At 42.7% G+C, this 16,780-nt stretch overlaps 1 protein-coding gene and 1 long non-coding RNA gene across 5 annotated transcripts in view; one reads left to right on the forward strand and one right to left on the reverse strand.

The window, feature by feature from the left end:
• LOC139247643 (uncharacterized) overlaps nt 1-7,153 on the forward strand; it is a 32,248-nt gene extending 25,095 nt beyond the window's left edge. Inside the window, exon 3 of the long non-coding RNA XR_011590940.1 lies at nt 6,725-7,153. This is a non-coding gene — a long non-coding RNA (uncharacterized lncRNA). The remainder of the gene's footprint in view (nt 1-6,724) is intronic.
• pdgfc (platelet derived growth factor c) overlaps nt 1-16,780 on the reverse strand; it is a 392,811-nt gene that overhangs the window by 111,568 nt on the left and 264,463 nt on the right. The window lies entirely within an intron of this gene.

A 16,780-nucleotide genomic window follows, 5' to 3' on the forward strand; every position in this document is an offset into this window, starting at 1 on the left:
GGTTGCCCAATGTAAACTAGAGGTGATCCAAAACTCGGCTGCCTGTGTCCTAACTCGCACCTTATTTTCAAATCCCTCCACAGCCTCGCTCCGCCCTATCTCTCTAATCTCCTCCAGTCCAACAACCCTCCCGAGATGTCCATGCTCTTCTAATTCTGCCCTCCTGAGTATCCCTGATTGTAATCACTTAACCTTTGGTGGCCGTGCCTTCTGTTGCCTAGGCCCCAAGCTCTGGAATTCCCTGCCTAAACCTTTCCGTCTCTCTACCTCTCTTACCTCCTTCAAGATGCTCCTTAAAACATACCTCTTTGACCAAGCTTTTGGTCACCTGCACTAATTTCTACTTATGCGGCCTGGTGTCAAAATTTTTATCGCATAATACTCCTGTGAAGCACCTTGTACGTTTCACTACATTAAAGGCTCTATATAAATACAAGTTGTTGTTATTGTTACGCTCCGTTTATACAACAATAGAAATATTTTCCCATCAGCAGGAAAGGTCTCGCCGGCACAGAATGGGCGCAAGAGAGCCAGAAAGTCAGATGTGATATTCCACTCAACAGGTTCTTGCTCCATTAGTACAGAACGTGATTTTCCATATGGCATTTTCAACTGGCTTCAAGTTCTCTTGCAGAAGATGTGAGACAGCTTCATTTAAAGTTGTTAATGGCCCCATGCATCATTTCCCATAACCCAGCGGGGGAACACACAGTACATTTTGTTTGCGCAGCTAGAGAAGTAAAAAGTAAAGCTCCATATAAGAATGTGTTCCTCAAAAGAATACTTTGGCTTCTTTTTAGTCTTCAGCAATTTGCAGTGGCTTTATATTACTAGTTTTTTTTTCCTTTTTTTCTCTGATTTAGCTTCAAAATAGCAAAGGAACATTTATGAAAAAACAAAAATAACCTAATACTACCTGTTAAATCATTGGCAGTTAAGTATAATTGAAGGATTTACAAATAAAACAGAAAAGTGATGAAATAAGGACCTCAAAGAATATAGGGCTAAAAATTCAGTATAGTCCGATTTGAGGCGGTCATACTGCCTGGTCGCTAACTTTAGCGCCGGGCGATGTTTGCCGCTTCCAACCGGGATATTCACTATTCGCGCCCCAAGAAGGGAGTGAAGCGCTAAGGGAAGCGTTCCACACAGTAGCGCTGCAGGGATAATGAAATTCTGGCACTAGGAAACTGGCATCCTAGCGCCTAAAGGGGAGATCAGCTGGACCACACGAAAAATGAGAAAGTTGAAGGGAGCATTGGAAACATCAGCAGTAGTATGTCAGACCTCACAGAATCACAGTAATGTTAAAAGATTTTACACTGAGCACCCATCTGCTCCTGCTTTACATCGCCCGGGAGATACCACGGAACGCCTGCTCTCCCTGTCGGTGACAGCACCAGGCGCGACGGCAGGTGAAAGGTGTGAAGTTCGGCATCGCGGCGCTAACATGGCATTGCACACTCATGTCACCAAGTGGGTGGTGCTGGAGTGCGCAGCGCTAACTGATAGCGCTGCTGCCAAACCACCAATAAAGTTTGCAGCAGGTTCTAACAGCACGGCGCTCGGATGGTAAGTGCTTAGCGGCCCGTTAGCGACCCATTAGCCCTACTACAGCTCGGGAAACAACGAAGGCATCTAACTCCAAGTCATGTGCCAGTTGGCATTTTAATTGGAACCCTCAACATTAATTTTAAGTTGTCCACCGCACTCAACTGCTATGCCTTCGGCACCTTGCAGGTTATCATACTGATAATCTGAACTAGGGTTGCATTCCCTAGAATTTAGAAGGTTAAGTGGTGATTTGATCAAAGTTTTCAAGATATTAAGGGGAACTTACAGGGTAGATATAAATTATTTCTGCTGGTTGGGGAGTCGAGGATTAGGGGCCATCATCTAAAAATTAGAGCAATTTCAGGAGTGAAATTAGGAAACACTTCTACACACAGAGAGTGGTAGAAGTTTGGAAGTCTCTTCCGCAAACGGCAATTGATTTTAGATCAATTGTTAATTTTAAGGACACGACTGCATGCACAGTTCCAGTGTTTGAATTATTTGTTGTCGCCGGACTTCCCAAAATGAGAAATAAAGAAGCGGATTTAAAAAAATAGCGTGTTTAGTTGTAGTTTAATTTTTTAATTGTGTGAATTGTAGAATGAATTCAGGTACGAGCCACTTGTTTGTGCTTGGTCAGAGTCAGCAGTTTTCAGGTGAGGGACAGATTGGCCCCAGCACCATCTATTTTGCCTACACGCAGCTGGATTTGTTAATATTTTGCAAATTACTGTTCTGAGACTAGAAGCATTTGAAGATTCCTATAACAGTCGTAGGGATGGTAGATTGGGAATCTCTAACATTAATGAAACTTTATTAGTGATGTGCTTCAGCACTTCTCAGATCCTCTGTCTGTTGTGGTGAATGTTATTTTTTTAATTTGGGACCTGACAGTTATACACAGAATGCTTCTGTGCAGCTTCTGGTAGCTTCTGATTCGTTGGCAGCAGTCACTCCTTAATTTTAAATCTGAAATTGATAGATTTTTATGAACCAAAGGTATTAAGGGATATGGGGCAAAAGCGAGTAAATGGAACCAGGTCACAGATCAGCCAGGATCACATTGAATGGCAGAACAGGCTCGAGGGGCTAAATGGCCTACTCCTGTCTATGTTCCTGCTGTCACACATGATTAAAACAGGTGACTGATATATTATTCAATGTGACCAGTACTTGCATCCTCTTTCCCACTGAATAGAAACAGGAGTATAACACAGATGCCAGTTTTACCATACTGCCACACTTCACAAACTACATGTGCCAACTGTTGGCAGCTATGTGACCACCCGGGTAGTAAATTCCTGGTCCTCCTCCTCATCCAACATTAACACTTGCTCCTCCTCATCTGTGCACTGTGACTCACCTGGTGCTACCTTCTCAAGCTCACTAACTGCATCCTCCAGGATATGCATAGCTGTGCTGGTGCTTGCAAATATTGGTGAGAGGAATATTGAGTGCTGTCTTGTTCTAGAAGACAGAGAGTGCTGGCTGACTACTCTTCCAGGCCTACAATAACAGAAAAGGAACAAATGCTAGAATACTGTCTCCAAGACAGTATCCCAAGACTACTTTTCTACTTGCATGACAAGATGGCGCACTATACGAAGAAAATTAGCCCTCGACTCCCTTGGAGAATGCTGCAGACGTCTTTACCTATAAGAGCATCAAGGAAGTAGGGAAAATAAGAGGTCGTTTTGAAGCTCAGGGTTAGTGCCTTAAAGGAGAGCTTGCATTGCAACAAGTTGTATTTAAATAGCACCTTTAATATAGTAAAACATACCATGGCACTTGAAGCGTAATCAAACAAAATTTAACAGTGTGCACATAAAGAGATGTTAAGGCAGATGACCAAAAGCTTCATCAAAGAAGTAGGTTTTAAGGAGTGTTTTAAAGGAAGAAAGAGGTAGAGAGGCGGAGAAGTTTAAGGAGGGAACTCCAGAACTTTGGACCTTGGCAGCTGAAGGCACAGACGCCAACAGTGGATCGATTAAAATTGGAGATGCTCAAGAGGCCAGAATTGGAGAACCACAGATATATCAGAGGGTTGTAGGGCTGGAGGAGATTAGAGATAGGGATTGTGCGATACGACGTGTGATGGCTTTGTGGTTGCGTGTATGCCTATATGGGAGCTAACAACTACAGAATGACACGATCCCTGAGCTTCAAAATGACCTCTTATTTTCCCTACTCCCTTGATACTCTTATAGGTAAAGACATCTGCAGCATTCTCCAAGGGAGTCAAAGGCTAATTTTCCTCGTATAATGCACTATCTTGTCATGCAAGTAGAAAAAGAGTCTTGAGATACTCTAAGTTAAAGGAGCACATACTTTGATAGACATGTCCAAACTGCAGTCCAACCTGTGCAGCAGCTGCTGACCATGCATCATGCAGCAACATTGTATTGGAATGATTTGATGTATGAAGCCTTTAAAATAAATCAGTGTGGTAAGGGTTTGAGTTGTAAGCTGCATTTTGAATGTGTACCCTGCTGAGGCTGAAATATAGATATGCATAGCAAGCAATGAAAGAGTGCAATACTGCATGGGGTCTTTGCATGATTCATGAATATATGTGTAGGATGTTGACAGGCAACACTTTGCAGCATGCGGGTTACTTGGTATATGGTACTATTATGTAACCTTACCTTGGCAGCTTTCTTAAGATCTGCCACAATCTTGTTCTGCATCTGCTCCCAGGTCCTGCGGTTAGCATCCATAATGTTGATCTAGTAACCACGCCTACCGGGCATGCTGCATTGTTGTTTGAAAAGGAAGGGTGCGGTAGAGTGCCAAACAGGGCAACTCATCTCGCACCAAACTCATGCAGCAGCAACTTCACTTCACCAGATATCAAATAGTAGGTTTATGGGCTGCACTGTTCCATCACTGAATAGATCCCGTTTCCTGCTTTGGCATTTATTTTTCAATCCACTTCTTTTTTAACAGCCACTTCTTTTACCCTTACAGCCTTTGGTAAGGCCGTCAAAAATATTTACCCCACATGTAGCCACTACCTTTAAGTCACCGTGTTACCTTAAATCCTAGTTGTCGGCCAGCGAGTTGTTATGATCTGGAATGCACTCCCTGAAAAGGTGGTGGAAGCAGATTCAATAGTAATTGTTAAAAGGGAATTGGATAAATACTTGAAAGGGAGCATATTGCAGGGAAAGAGCTGGGGAATATGAGTAATTGGACAATTTATTCAAAGTGCCACAACAGGCACAGCAGGCTGAATAGCCTTCTTCTGTGCTCAAGACTCTAGGAGCTTAGCTGAAGTGCTGGAACCTGAAAATTTCAGGAATTTCCAGATTTTCATATTATGTGAGATTCTGAAAAACTTTAAACATTTGTCAGGTAACATTCCAAGTTTATGTTCTCTGCCGGCAAAGCTGCATGCTGCGAGTATGAATATAAGATCACCACTATTTTTTTCAGTGATTTTTTTTGTTTATTAAACTAAGTTTGTTCTAAGTGTCAGCTGTGACTCAGTGGATAGCACTCTTGCCTCTGAGTCAGAAGATTGTGGGTTCAAGTCCCACTCCAGGTCTGTAAACACTTTGAGGCATCCAATGGTCGTGAAAAGCGCTATATAAATGCAAGTCTTTTTTTTGATGAATTGGAATAGTCTTCTACTTTTGATATCTAAGCAATTAGCCGACTACTTTTGGCACAGAGTCTTGTTCAACGGGAACAGATATTTGGATAGATAGGTCAATACACTCAACTTGTAGCGCTCCCAATTTTCCAGCCAATCAAATTATTTCTCTGATTCCTTCTTGGGGATCACAGCCTAACACTTTCAGGACTATTGTGTCAGCATCAATGATTTCCAGCTAAAGTATAACACAAAGCTGCAAAGCAAAGTTCCCCTTGCTTTGAGGCAACACTTGAAGAAGTTTTCTTCTTGCTATTTTCTTCTTGCTGTTGTGTATTAAGGACATTGTAAAAATAGCAGAAACATTTCCTATATTTGATATTTCTCAAAAAAATATTTACTATTTTTCTAGAAATAACAACCAGAAGAAATTACTAAAACATAGCAACCAGAGGAAATTTTCCTCCAACATATATTAATCCCAATCTCATAAGAATGCAGGCCAAATTTTCCTTTTTTGCACCTGAACATTAAAAAAAATGCCTCGGAGAAGCATATTAAAAAAATGGACATTAAACAAATGGACTTTGTTATGGGCATACAAGATTCCACACCAAATTTTCCTCCATGTATTCCACCCATAGGAACACATGCCCAAGTGCAAAATTGGAATATCTTACTCCATTTTTTGAACTATGGGTCTAGTGAGTCGAAGAGAACAGTTAAGAGTGTCCCAGAGTTTCCTTGTGCTCTAGGGATGCTCTTGCTGCTTCTAGTCACATACTGGCCTTCTTTGTTTTTTGATTAAGATTAAGTTTAAAGTTTAGTTTGTTGAATCAGATTCCAAACCCTGATGTAATTCAAGTGTATACCTAAAATAAATAGCTCATGACCCCACCCTTCCTTTGTTGATATCAAGCTTTACTCTCTTTGGGCCTCTAACTTGGCCTGCTTTCTGTTAATCTTGAGTAGACTCTCACGGGCATTGGCATCTCCCAGCCCAAATTGCACAACCCTTTCTGTTTCCCTCTCCATTTTCTGCTTTTTCTCCCATTTCTTATGAATGATCTGTACTTTGAGACTTCAAAATAAATGTACGACAGCTAGTGGCAAGTAGCAAGTAACTATACATTGTTTTGTATAGCTAATAGTATGCAGAAGTACTCCAACAAGAGAGCTTCAGCATTTGTTTTTTACCAGAGAGTATTGCATATTGCCATTTGAGCTTTGACTTTTCCCTTTTGTATGCACATTTTTGCAATCTTTTCTCTGTGCTAGTTTGTTCTATTTAAATATACTAATTTAGATAACCTTACAAATAAGCCCGCTAGTCCAATATATTTGATAATCTCAAAGTCTGATTAATGCAATGGAAGAACTTCCACTCCTTCCAACATGAGCAGGTTCACAACCATTTCCATGCCCCTTAAATATATCACCCTGGTTTTGTAGAATTCAACACTGAAAGGCAACATTGACAAAACAAAAAAAGAAAAACCTATTCCTTTGTTAAAACATAAAAGAGCACTGCACATGGGTGAGATATGGAATTAATCATTCTCATTTGATTTTAAGCTGATAGATGAAGAGCCTCATGTTTTGGATAAAGTGAAGAAGACAGTGGATAACTTCTGCTCGAGGCCGTGGGGTAAGGCTAGAAATCCATACCAGATTAAAGAGCAATATCGGAGTGAATACTGCTTCTCTGGACATTATATCCTCGTCCTCCCGAAGAACGGCTATAATTTTACCTCCAGTAATTGGAACACAATTAAGTTTATGAAAAAGATTAAAAGAAGATTTAGTGGCTATCAATCTCAGACTCGTATTGCATTAGTCTTCCATTACATATTTGTATAAATGGCAGTTGGAAATTCAAGCACTTTTACTAAAGTGAAAAACACAGCCTTCACTACGTTTTCATGTGATTTCATATACTAAGATCTGTTCAGTTTCCTGATAAGGCTTTGAGCTTTAAGTAAATTGTGTAGATTTTATTTTTAACACAGCTTTTTAGACATAACAAAGTATTTTAATTACTGTTTTTCTAAAATAACTGTAATCTCATGACTGCAACTCCAACATGTAATTTCTAACTAACCACTCTGAATACTGGTGACCAATGTAATTTTTGTTTCTTAAAATAATTTGGAAATAAATCATTTACAATAAAGTGACTTTGCCACATAGTGAATCTCTAAGCAGAGAAAGGCCGTATAGAAGAAACAAACTACCACAGAAGGTTGGAAAGCTGGCAGTAACCAAACCAAAAGGGAAAATTGTCTAACAGCAGTTACCTTTATAGCAAGCCCAAGCACAAATGTTGCAGTATTGACTGTAGCAAAGAGGGATAAATAATTATAGACTAAACTAGTATTAATGCTAATGCTGGGACAAATACAAGTTATCCTCAGTGTGTATGAAGAAAAATGTTGACTCTATCTATCTTACCAACAGCTGTGACAGCTCACTTTAGGAAAATACAGGGAACTGCACCAATATCATCTTACCTGGCTAAAACCTAGTGGTGCGCAAGAAGGCATGCACAGAAAAATTAAATCACTGTCAAAAATATTGTATCCTTTATTGTTTGCCACACATTCATCTCTGTTTCTCTTATACTGACTCATTAGTTGGGCAATGAATGGCACAATTGCTATTTTTAATCCAATAAGGCAAAGAATTTGTCACTGAATTAAACCAACATTGAAAATGAAACTTGTCATGAAAATAAAGTGTGCTTTAATTCCAATATGTTATTTTTCACTTGACAATAAGTCACTGCAAAACAATTAAATTCAGAAAGTAGAGTTCCAAAACTTTAAAAATACAATCTCACACTAAGGAAGTACTGTGCATAAACAGCTATTCAGTTTCAGAACTTAGTTGTAGGTGCTTTCATATTGGAGCAACAGAAAGAAAAGTTACATTATCGGAAATGCAACTAACAGCAGGGTTGTATGATACATTATTGGGGTTAATATCAAGCACATGATTCCTTTTCACTCTTTTCTGGGAGAGGAAGTATTTTGTAAATACTGTTTCAATGTGCACATTGTACTTGTTAAAAAAATAACCAAGAATTCAGAAAGAATATGCTTCTGACATAATTAAATGTGGGGACAATTCGATTTGGGCAGTGATGCTAAACAAGCGATAGTGAATCGGCAGCCTGTTTTAAATCCCGCCCAATTTTATTTTCCATTGAAGTTAATTAAAGAGCAAGTCGGGCGGAGTGTAAAACAGATCCCTGATGCGCAACCCCCAATTTCATCCCTAAATAACCCTGTTAATCTTGTGCTATTTGCAAATGATTGTCCAAACAATTTTTGTAAAACAATGTTCTGAGTCTTGTGGTTATTACGATGAATGATGAGAGGAGTACTATTACTTATTCTAATGGTATCAGTATGGAGCACTTCCAGGTCAAGTACAGCAGAGGTTGAGCTTGATCCTTCTTGACCATTACAATGTCATTTAACTTCAGCATCAAACAACCATCCTGTATCGTACAAGCCTGTCATTTCCATTTCCATTTCTTCCCAGCAGTCATTGTTATAAGGGTAACTTTGTATCATGTACTCACATCCACTGGAGATTGGGTTGAAGTTCGTCAAACTTTGCAGAAATGCAAAGTTCCATGAATAGTATCAGCTTTTGCAGGTCTGTGCCCCATTTGGATTACTCAATCAGTCAATCAAAGTACAGCATTCTTCACAAACATATCTTGTGTTGAAAAATTGTGGCAGTTTTACAACATAAATAACCATGGTACCAAAACCAAAGTTCTGCATGAAAGCCTTAATGTACATCTTTAAGTAGATTTAAATAGAAAATATCAGAAAGCATCGATCAAGAAAAAGCTTTTCACCCATCAAGCTCATTCCCTGCACAGACCAGATACCATTCATTTCATTAAGGACGCTTTCCAAAGCATTCAATCTCCTTAGGGAAGGTTCTGAAAAAGAGTTTTCTTGATCCCAGAGATGAGCCAAGCAAAACCTCAAAATGTCTATCTAATTTTGGGGCTGAATTTTTTATTGTTACTAATTTTAGTAAAGAATTAGCTGTGAGTATAAAATGGTATTCAACTCTTACAGAAAATCATATAAGACCTATTAACCTTCAGCCGCAAATTCCCAATAAGCAGTCCCAGCAGGTGAAGATCGGTACCAGAGGATCAAATTTGTAAATTTAGTCTGTGTTCTATAGCTCTATGCTCACAGTCCAAATTCCATAACTGGCTAACATTAATATTACTCATTCCTCTCAATATTTAAAAAATCCAAAACAAATCTCCAATCATTTTTTCACTGCTGAATACATGTTTGGTTCCACTGCAAAACTTACAATCCTACCTTCCTGTATAATCATTATTTGATTCTATCCAAACATCAATGCAATTTGGAATAGAGTGCACCAATAACTTCATAAAATGTTTCAAAAGGAGTTTTGAAAATAATCTTTGTAAGTTTAGAATTACTTGTTTGAGTTTACCTTGAAGTACACTCCAGTGCATATTTAGTCTTTGTTGTAACATTTCACACTCATTGGATATTTTGTGTGAAAGGTGTAAAATACTTTTTCTTTTGCTGATGAGCATCCTTTCATTGGGCTCAATTTTGGCCATTAGAGGTTTCTGGCGTACTTACCAGAGGTGCGCCAGTTTGCCACGCATGGAAGTGTGCCAAAAATCTTCGGGCCGATTTTGGCCGCTGTCCCGGGTCTTCTAGCTGCTGGCATGGCGTGGCGACTGGGTCTATGGGCGAAGCCAGCATCCTGCACTGGAAACAGTGCCAAGACTCTGGACATGCGCAGTAGGATCAGATTGCCATATTGCGCATGTGCAGTAGAATCGGGTCAGTGGGTGAGTGAGAGAGCTGCAGTTTCAACTGACCGCGCATGTGCAGTAGAATCGGGCTGCCGTTACTTTGCCATGTTTCTGCCCAGCCCAGCCAGCCCAGCCCAGCCGCTCCCTCCACCCCCCTCCCTTCTCTTCAGCCTCCCAATACTTTGCTGCGTTTCTGCCGCGCCCAGCCAGCCCCTCTCTCCACCCTTCTCTTCAGCCTCCCGATAATTTGCCGGGTTTCTGCCCAGCCCAGCCAGCCCAGCCCAGCCTCTACCCCCCCCACCCCCGCCCCACCCTTTTCCTTCCCTTCCCTTCAGCCTCCCAATGCGTCTTTGCTGGCCGCCCCTTTCCCAGGCCGAATGGCTTCCCGTACAGGCCGGCCTGCTGCCTTCCCCAGCCGAGTTCAATTCAAGATAGGATTTACTACAATTATTTATTTGTTATTCAACTGTTTACCTGAGTTCTTTATTTTTATTGAGTTATTTCAACTTTTATTTGCAATGTATGATGCTTGGTGCTTGGATACTTACTTGCGCTGATTTCTTAACTGCCCACAAGGTTTTTCAGAGCTGGCCACATACGCTGACCTAAGTGGATTTGGAGTAACTTTTAGCTGGCCAGAATTGCCTAAATGGCTAAAACTGGCGTAAGTGGCTGGGAACGCCCCCTTATATTCAAATCTAAATTGTTGATATATACCACAAAAAGCAAGGGACCCAGTACTGAGCCCTGCGGAACCCACTGGAACCATCCTTCCAATCACAAAAACATCCATCAAACATTACCTTTTGCTTCCTACCGCCAAGCCAATTTTGGATCCAACTTGCCACTTTGCCCTGTATCCCATGGGCTTTAACCTTCATGGCCAGTCTACCATGTGGGACCTTATCAAAAGCCTTGCTAAAGTCCATATATACTACATCGTACACACTACCCTCATCGACCCTCTTGGTTACCTCCTCAAAAAATTCAATCAGGTTAGTCAAACACGATCTTCCCTTAACAAATCCATGCTGACTGTCCCTAATTAATCCTTGCCTTTCCAAATGCAGATTTATCCTGTCTTTCAGGATTTTTTCCAATAATTTTTCCACCACTGAGGTTAGGCTGACAGGCCTGTAATTACTCGGCCTCTCCCTTTTTCCCTTCTTAAACAAGGGTACTACATTAACAGTCCTCCAATCCTCCGGCACCATGCCCAGATCCAAAGAGGACTGGAAAATGATGGTCAAGGCCTCTGCTATTTCCTCTTTTACTTCGCTCAACAGCCTGGGATGCATTTCATCCGGATCTGGGGACTTATTTACTTTCAAAGCTGCTAAAACTCTTAATACTTCTTCTCTCACTATATTTATTTCATCCAGAATATCACATTCCTCGATAGCAGTGTCTGCATTGCCCCTTTCCTTTGTGAAAACAGATGCAAAGTATTCGTTAAGAACCCTACCAACATCTTCCGCCTCCACACAAAGATTACCCTCATGGTCTCTAATAGGCCCTACCCTTTCTTTAGTTACCCTCTTACTCTTAAAATATTTATGGAACATCTTAGGATTTTCCTTAATTTTACTGGCTAAGAATTTCTCATGCTCTCATTTAGCATTCCAAATATCCTTTTTAATTTTGCCTCTTAACTTTCTATATTCCTCTAAAGATTCTATAGTATTTAGCCGTTGGTATATGACAATAAGCATCCCTTTTTTCTTAATCCTCCCCTGCAAGTCCCTAGACATCCAGGGAGCTCGAGAATTATTTTTCCCTGTCTTTTTCATTAAGGGCACATGTTTAGCCTGAGCCTTCCGGATCTCTTCCTTGAATGCCTCCTACTGTTCCGATACTGATTTACCCACAAGTAGCTGTTTCCAGTCCACTATGGCTAAATCACTCCTTAACTTAGCAAAATTAGCTTTTCCCCAATTCGGAACTTTTATTCCAGGCCTATTCTTGTCCTTATCCATAACCAACTTGAATCTGACTGAATTATGGTCACTGGCACCCAAGTGCTCTCCCACTAATACCCCTTCAACCTGCCCAGCTTCATTCCCCAAAACTAAACCAAGACCACCTCCTCTCGTGTTGGGCTTACTACATACTGACGAAAAAAGTAAGCGAGAAATTCCTTACCTGAGTTATGCCGACAGTTTCAAGGTACCGCCTGAGAATGGACCACTGGAGTGCACCGTCCTGAGATCACCCTGGCGCAATATTTGGCTCAGCGGTGACCCGTAGCTGAGTTTTTTAAAAACCGCCCACGAGGATCAGCGGAGCTGGGTGGTAGATGAGTAGCTCTCCAAGAAAAAGGTTAGTGATTGGTTATTTACTAATTATTTTAAAAATCTGTTCTGGTTAGTTTTATTGGCCCCAAGTTTCGTCCCGTGGCGAAAACGGCGCACCTCCGAGCTGGGCGCCTGTTTTTCGCGCCGAAAACTGTGCCTAAAAAAAAGTCCGATGTTCTCGAGCTTCTTGGAGCTCGATGTCTGCTTGGCGCAGTGCGCTCTTCACAGCAGGGGGCGGAGCCTAACACTCGCGACGATTTTCTAAGTAGCGGGGGCGGGTACAATTTAAATTAGCCTTCGTGGTGCCGGCAATCCTGCGCGTGTGCGTTGGAGCGTGCGCGTACGCGCAGTCTCACACAAACATTGGCACTCGGCCATTTTTTAAAATACTGCAGAAAAAGTGAAGATTTGTTTCCTGGACCCCTGCAAAGGCTTGTAATTTAATTTTTTTTGATATTTGTGTGTGTGAGGGAGTGCTTTTAGCAGCACTGCTGAATAAATCACCTGCTGAAATCAATGAGTTCAGCTTTTCACTGCTAAACTTGCAGAACCGGTGCTGCATTGGTGCATGCAAATTAAGGACTGTGTGTTTGGAGAAATAAGAGTGCCAATTCAACTTTGCAATAATATGTGGTGTTGACAATGCAGCGCCCATTCTGCAAATTTAAATATAAAACTGTCGATGTGGCTGCCTCTCCCTGTCCAAATAGCCTCAGTCCTCCTCACAGCTCGAAGGCTGCTGCTGTATCTTCGGCTGCCGGCCAGCCACTGACGCAGCTGATATCCTATGGCCGAATGGCCTCACGTCCATCCGCTGCTGATTCTTTGGCTGCCAGCCAGCCACTGACGCCGCCCCTAAAGCGTGGCCGAATGGCCTCAAGAACCTTAATGAGCTGCGTGTGTCCTGCGTTGATTCTTCGGCTGCCGGCCAGCCACTGACGCCGCTGCTATCTCATGGCCGAATGGCCTCACATCGGTCCGCTGATTCTTTGGCTGCCGGCCAGCCACTGACGCCGCTGATATCTCATGGCCGAATGGCCTCGGGTCCGTCCGGTGCTGCTTCTTCGCGGCCAGCCACGAAGAGAATGAAGGCCCGCCTCAAGCACTGCAGCTCAGCTCGAAGCTTGCTGCCGTTGCCGTCGAGACACTGATGCCACACCCCTGCCTGTCTCCAACATGAAAGGCCTGCCTGAAGCACTTTCACACAGGTAGGAACATGGTTTATTTAATCTTTTCTTTGCTTATAAATTTTTATTCAGGTTAGATTTATTTGTATAATATTTGTATAAGTATAACTAAGGATTGATTGTAGAATTTAATGACTTCCCTTCCCCCCCTCCCCCCCCCACCTCGTTCCCTACGCCTAATTTGTAACCTACGCCTGATTTTCTAAAGTGTAGACAAGGTTTTTTCGAGCGTACAAAAATCTTCACTTACTCCATTCTAAGTTAGCTTGGAATAAGTTTTCACTCACAAAACTTTGAAATCAGGCGTAAGTGGCCGGACACGCCCCCTTTTGAAAAGAAAATTCTGTTCCAAAGTGAAACTGTTCTAACTGACTAGAACTGGAGCAAACTAAATGTCGAGAATTCCGATTTCTAAGATACACAGTTCTACACCAGTTGCTCCGAAAAATCAGGAGCAAATCATGTGGAAACTTGGGGCTATTGTGTCTTGGGAATGTTTTTTTTGATTTTTTTAGGTAATGTTTTTTGAAAATGTATTTTTATTGATTTTCTGCTGTTAGGCCCAACACGCAGCCGTGGGGTAAATTTTTATTGCTATTTTTATTTATCACCCATTTGCTGCAACTGTATAAGGTATTGGTAAGGCCACACCTGGAGTACTGCGTGCAGTTTTGGTCACCTTACTTAAGGAAGGATATACTAGCTTTGGAAGGGGTACAGAGACGTTTCACTAGGTTGATTCCAGAAATGAGGGGGTTACCTTATGATGATAGATTGAGTAGACTAGGTCTTTACTAGTTGGAGTTCAGAAGGATGAGGGGTGATCTTATAGAAACATTTAAAATCATGAAAGGGATAGACAAGATAGAGGCAGAGAGGTTGTTTCCACTGGTCGGGGAGACTAGAACTAGGGGACACAGCCTCAAAATACGGAGGAGCCAATTTAAAACCGAGTTGAGAAAGAATTTCTTCTCCCAGAGGGTTGTGAATCTGTGGAATTCTCTGCCCAAGGAAGCAGTTGAGGCTAGCTCATTGAATGTTTTCAAGTCAAAGATAGATAGATTTTTGACCAATAAGAGAATTAAGGGTTACGGGGAGCGGGTGGGTAAGTGGAGCTGAGTCCACGACCAGATCAGCCATGATCTTATTGAATGGCAGAGCAGGCTCGAGGGGCTAGATGGCCTACTCCTGTTCCTAATTCTTATGTTCTTATGTTCTTATTTTGCTTAGGAATCGCCCAATGGACCCTAAATTGCACTTTTTCGCGCAGAATGGGAATGCAAGGCCCATGTTTTTGCCAGCGATAATCTTCCCAGTCTTAGCGGTATTTTTGGTGGCAATCAGGTGCTAGCGGGCTGATAGGAAATTCTAGCCCTGTGACTCATTATTCAAATAAAATATAGATATACAAATGTAGGGGCCAAAATTGCCCACTGCCCGAAACGAGTCGCACCTATCGCTCTTGAAGTGTTCCGCTCGTCCCAATGCAAGGGGCGGCCAATCCAGAGAAATTCAGCTTTTTAGCTGAAGTTTCTGGTTGGAGCAGTGTTGGTATGGGGAGAGGGGTGGAAGTGCGGTCGCGTCGGAGTGGCCGCCACAAGCGGGGTGGAAGTGGGGGCAGGTCGGAGTTGTCAACGCTCAAAGTCATCAGCGCCATGCTGATGACGACTTGCACTGGCGCGTCACAACGTCCCTCCTTTTCAGTTAAGGTGGAGGGCCACTGCGAATTCTGCAGCCACTTCATAGGCAAACACTGGGCCACCAGTGAGGGTTTCGGGCAGACCAGTGAGGGCACCCAAGAGGGGGAGCCAGGCTGCCTGTTGGCGGTCCGGCCATACCAGCGGCTACACCTGCGGCCATAATTATCGGCCTGACTTGGCAGTCCAAAAAAACATGGAGTCGCTGGCAGCGCTACCTCTCATTTAAGAGCGGCTGCGCTGCCAAGCCACAAAAAGGGTACCGGCAACAAAAGCCATTAGTGGCACCAACCGGGGCGGCGCCGTTCCTGCGGGGCAATCTTCAAAGGGAGCAATTTCCCGTGGGGCAATTTCGGGAAGGGGTCACCGGCAGTCGTTAAGGGGCTGACACGTGCATGCCACAGCGGGAAAACTGGTGGAGCAGTCCCCTACACTGCTCCAAAACTGAGAAAGGACAATTTATAAAATGGCGGCCGCTCCGCGGAGACTCGATGGCAATTCCGCACCGACCTGTGGCCACCGCTTTCAGGTGACCATGGGCCTTATAAAAAGGGGTAATTTCTACCCCATAATCTTTATTCAGTATGGTAGTGTAGTAGTTCTGTTGCTGGACTAGTAATCCGGTGACCTGAACTAATATTCCAGAGAACATGAGTTAAAATTTCTCCATGGCCGGTTGTGACTTTGAATTCAGTTAAAAAAACGGACTAAATCTGAAATAAAAAGCTGGTACCTGTAACAGTGATCATGAAGCTGTCAGATGTCACTAAAGTCCTTTAAGGAAAACAATATGGGAAGGACGCCTGCGGTCCTTGCTTGATCTGGCCGATATGTGAATCCAGTTTGAATCTTAACTGCCGCTCAGTTGTATCAAATTGCTATGTAAAAAAGAAAAATAATACCTCCACCTGATGTCCCAACCATCACAAATGGCAGTCTCCAGCCAATTCTATTCACTCCATGTGGTATCAAAGGCTCCAGGTACTAATAACATCCCAGCTGTAGTGCTGCAGACCTGTGCTTCAGAACTAGCCATGCCCCTAGTCAACCTGTTCCAGTCCTCTCCACTCCTACAAGACACCAGTCAGGAATTAGGATGGTGTATGACTTGGAGGGGAATCTGGAGGTAATGCAGAAACACTGAAGAAACTCAACTGCAGAGGACAAAATAGTCTACTTGATCAGCAGCCCAACCACCAGCTCAAACCGTGGCTGCAGAGTGTACTATCTATCGGATGTACTACAGCAACTCGCAAAGGCTTCTTCGACAGCACATCCCAAACCCGCGACCTAGAAGGACAAGTGCAGCAGGTGCATGTGAGCACCATCACCTGCAAGTTCCCCTTCAAGTCACACACCATCCTGACTGGAAATATATCACCATTCCTTCATCGTCACTGGTCAAAATCCTGGAACTTCCTCTCAAACAACACAATGACTTTAATTTTGGTCCAGCCCATTTTTCGGCGCACTTACTGGAGTTGCGCCGCCTTTCTCTGTTCCGAAGTGCAGCGAAAAATTTTGTTGCCACTATGGCCGCTGTCTGGCCTCTTCCCTGTAGTCGCGCAGCGTGGCCAGTCGAGTCAGGGGTGAAGCCAGCGTTCTGCGCCGAAAACTGTGCC

The sequence above is a fragment of the Pristiophorus japonicus genome, chromosome 2 (genome assembly GCF_044704955.1).
Source record: "Pristiophorus japonicus isolate sPriJap1 chromosome 2, sPriJap1.hap1, whole genome shotgun sequence".
Lineage (NCBI taxonomy): Eukaryota > Metazoa > Chordata > Chondrichthyes > Pristiophoridae > Pristiophorus > Pristiophorus japonicus.